This window comes from Etheostoma cragini, chromosome 13, assembly GCF_013103735.1.
Source record: "Etheostoma cragini isolate CJK2018 chromosome 13, CSU_Ecrag_1.0, whole genome shotgun sequence".
Lineage (NCBI taxonomy): Eukaryota > Metazoa > Chordata > Actinopteri > Perciformes > Percidae > Etheostoma > Etheostoma cragini.
This window is the reverse complement of record NC_048419.1, coordinates 23,948,048-23,952,827: the sequence shown is the minus strand read 5'-3', so window position 1 is coordinate 23,952,827 and position 4,780 is coordinate 23,948,048.

Here is a 4,780-nt window from a genome sequence, read left to right as displayed (position 1 = left end):
CTAAATTAACTGCAATTCCATGTACTGTGGGTAGAAAGACCGGGTCCCTCCGAAGTCCAGTGGTTTCTGGATGTTTTGCAGGGTGCTGTTTCTTTTTATACTAAACCTAACAGCCATTCAAATTACATCATTCCAGGTCAATGGTCAACTCCAATTTTCTACGTTCCATTTCCATCACAGGTTTTCTCAGGTGTGTATATCTAATAAACTCCAAATATAACTTCCATGGAAATGGCTTCAACAATCAAGATTAAGATATTGGGTCAAGCTTGTGTCATTTTTCAGTGGGGGCACATGCCCGGATTGTTAAAATACCGAAATCTCCTCCTCCGAGATGCAGCTGCCCAACCCTGCATTCCTGCTCCGCTGACAAAGAGGTGAATGTCACAGGGATTACATAATCATCTCACATACAAAGACGCTTTGAGTCACTTTTAATAACATTGGCATTACCTGGAAATACCTGAATGCAATGTAACGCACCTGCCCCGCGACTTTGGTACGATCCAGTGTTCATGTCACAGCTTTCTGTGGACTCTGTATGCTATTAGGGATCTTTAACCCTCATGTTGTCCTTGGGTCAAACTGACCCGTTTCCAAAAAATGAGCCGTCGAAATGAGCGCTGAAAATGTCAACATCAAAAAACAACAAAAAACACCCATTGAAAACATTGAAAAAGTGGCAAAAATGTGGGGAAAAAATACTTCTACTTTTTTCTTTTATTATTTTGCCATTGACTACATTTGATTCGTCACTAAAGAACTTTTTTATCACTCCAAAAAAATTGAACAACCGTGTACAGAAATGATTATAGACTTCAATGGTAGAAGATCGCTCTATAATTTTGCGGTTTCAGTAAATATTTCCAACGTAACAGCGAATGTGACCAATCAGAGACAATGCGGTGACCTTTAGGATTGTGGGTAGTGTAGTATTTTACTATGAGATCAGGAATAAAACATTTTTTAGGTTGATTTTATAGGGTATTCCAGCTTCCACCAAAGCAGAAACCTTATTTCCAAAACCACGTAGCTCGTGGTCAGTCGACCTCGAAAGGTTTTTAGACATTTTCGCAGATAATCACGATAATTATGGAGAAAATGGACGGGGTTTTTACCTCTGAAACCACACTGTTCAGCGCAATTTAAATATCCATATCGTTAGCATGGTTAGCATTGCCTCCATCCTGATTGACAGGTCCTAAAGCATCCCTTGCTTTATCTTCCATTTTAAAATAAATGGGACCATTATTTACTAAATCAACTAATTAAACTGCTGGACGTTAGAGAGAATGCAGCTTTAAGGAGTCTCCCCCTGCCGGACGTTAGAGAGAATGCAGCTTTAAGGAGTCTCCCCCTGCTGGACGTTAGAGAGAATGCAGCTTTCAGGAGTCTCCCCCTGCTGGACGTTAGAGAGAATGCAGCTTTAAGGAGTCTCCCCCTGCTGGACGTTGGAGAGAATGCAACTTTAAGGAGTCTCCCCCTGCTGGACGTTAGAGAGAATGCAGCTTTAAGGAGTCTCCCCCTGCTGGACGTTAGAGAGAATGCAGCTTTAAGGAGTCTCCCCCTGCTGGGCGTTAGAGAGAATGCAGCTTACTGCCTTGTTGCAAACAAGTGAAGCACGGCAGTTAGTCAAGGCCACACCCCCAGCCTCCAATACCCCCCCTGAATTCTGCACAGAGGCTGAATTTTGGCCAAAAAACTACAGAATACAGTATTAGGGGACCACTAAGGTCTATATAAATGAGACTTCAGATACAGTATTAGGGACCACTAAGGTCTATATAAAAGAGACTTCAGATACAGTATGAGGGGACCACTAAGGTCTATATAAAGCATCCAAAAACCACCATGTCATAGAAACTTAAAAAATAAAAAACAAGAACACTGTCATTAAAGCATTGAAAAAGAAGCGATAAAAACATTATGAAATAAATGTCAAAAATGTACAAGAAAACGTGTAAAATATGCCCCCAAAAAAGGTCAAACTTCAACAAAAAAAACGTCAATAAAGCGTGAAAAAAAAACGTCATGCTCCAAATCAGTTATTGATTGGTCAACGGCACATTCACATCAAATGATTGTGATGCAACGATGCTCAAACGGGCAAGTTGGTTGTTAATTTACTGGCCCCACGCCATTAAACTCATATTAGTGAACTCTGGGTAGCAGCAAGGGAAGAGTACACAAGGAGCTTCAACATTGTCCATTATTATTTACTTTTTTAGTTTGACGAGGTACTCTTTGGGTACATAATCAGAAGCTCTTTCACGTTTTGTCCCCATCTCACATTCCTGTTAACAGAAGATTTCATCACAGCTGTCCTCTCCGCCAGATAACCTTGTTTACCATAAACTGTGTCCCAATAGTCATCAGATTGTTGCGGCAGATAACATTAAGACCTGGTGAAAACTGGTTTAACCTCATATAATCAATGCAATCGTCCGTGAGAATGAGGACGCTGTATGTCCCCAAAATTATCTGAGGCATCTCAGCACTCAGTAATGTTGCTGTTCACTCTCTGTCTCTGAGAGAACACGTCTTACAGTGGAAACGTGGGACTATTGCTGTGTTAAAAATACAGAGAGGAATATATATAATAATAATATAAAAATAATTTGACTACAGACAAAACTTACAATACTAAATCTTACATCTTGTTCCCATATATTACTAACTTATTCCCATATATATATATATATATATATATATATATATATATATATATAGTGCCCTTATTCAGTCAGGCAGTTGTAGGTTATTATGTTTACATTTTATAGTCATAGTTAATATTTTATCATGATCTACTGCACTGTTCACTTTTCCACCAGTCTACCTGGTATCTATCTATCTATCTATCTATCTATACATGCTAAAAGAAGTGATTATTTACATGGAGTCTGGTGGAGATATGCTGCTCTCTACATGCTAAAAGTAGTGATTATTTACATGGAGTCTGGTGGAGATATGCAGCTCTATACATGCTAAAAGTAGTGATTATGTACATTGAGTCTGGTGGAGATATACTGCTCTCTACACGCTAAAAGTACTGATTATTTACATGGAGTCTGGTGGAGATATGCTGACTCTATACACGCTAAAAGTAGTGATTATTTACATGGAGCCTGGTAGAGATATGCTGCTCTCTACATGCTAAAAGTAGTGATTATTTACATGGAGTCTGGTGGAGATATGCTGACTCTATACACGCTAAAAGTAGTGATTATTTACATGGAGTCTGGTGGAGATATGCAGCTCTTTACATGCTAAAAGTAGTGATTATTTACATGGAGTCTGGTGGAGATATGCTGCCTCTATACGCGCTAAAAGTAGTGATTATTTACATGGAGTCTGGTGGAGATATGCTGCTCTCTACACGCTAAAAGTAGTGATTATTTACATGGAGTCTGGTGGAGATATGCTGCTCTCTACATGCTAAAAGTAGTGATTATTTACATGGAGTCTGGTGGAGATATGCGGCTCCATACACGCTTAAAGTAGTGATTATTTACATGGAGTCTGGTGGAGATATGCTGCTCTATACACGCTAAAAGTAGTGAATATTTACATGGAGTCTGGTGGAGATATGCGGCTCTCTACACGCTAAAAGTAGTGATTATATACATGGAGTCTGGTGGAGATATGCTGCTCTTTACACACTAAAAGTAGTGATTCTGGCAGGTTTGGTGATAGAGATATTTAGGTTGTTTCTGGTTCAAAGATTTGTGGCTGTGTTTTACTTGTTAAAACAGTTTGGTGATGTGATAAATGATCGGGACTCAACCTTGAGAACTGGAAGTTGCTGCTTGGCCTTACCATGAAAAAGGGAATCATTTGACAGGGATGCCCATTAGATGCCCACAATTGTCTTGCTAACACAAAGTTCAAGACTAAAATGGGAGACCGATTGTACACAACTCATACAACAGACCATCACGTGTGCTTAGGAGAGAATATCAAGGTACAACGGTTCTTGCCTGAAGTCCAACGAGCATATTGAACCACGGGTACAGGGACTGACTTCCTGAACCCAACTACTTTGCTGCAAGGACTCATTGTCAAATAGTTGGTCACTCAACCTACACACACACACACACACACACATACACACACACACATACCTTAAAACTGCTTTTCCCCATAAACCGGCTGAACCCCAGAGAGCAAATGTCTGCTCAGCGCAAACAGACCAAAGAGCAGCACCTCTGCAGGATGAGGTTAACGGTCCATCTACAGTCAGCCTAATCTAGACCTTTCGTACCAAATCCCCCAAAAAGCTTTTTTTCTCAGAGGTGGCAGAGTTCAGCAACTTGCCAAGCGAGTGCAGAGAGAACCGGAAGACTATAAGATCGGGCTCCACTCAGAACTTAACATTACGTCTTTTATCGTAAGATGTCGACCAGATTCAGCGAGACATTTTCACCCAATGTCTAGATCCGTTGTGGCGTTTATGCAAATTAGCACATAGGTAATTGGATTATGCCCCGTTTGCCCATGTTAACAATTTGGAGATTATTTGGGACTTTTTTTACCGGACTCGGGACATCTTCAGGATACCAAATCAGTTGAGTTTACTTATAAATTAGCCCACCATTTTTTTTAATAAAATGACTGGACTATAAGAGCCAATGAGGTTTAACCATGTATCAGCTAATTTCACTAGCTCACGTTACTGTATTGTGTCAACAGGCAAGAGGTGAAGGGAGTCAGAGAGAGAGAGGGGGAAAGAGAGAGAGAGACAGAGAGATAGAGAGAGAGAGAGAGAGAGAGAGAGAGAGGG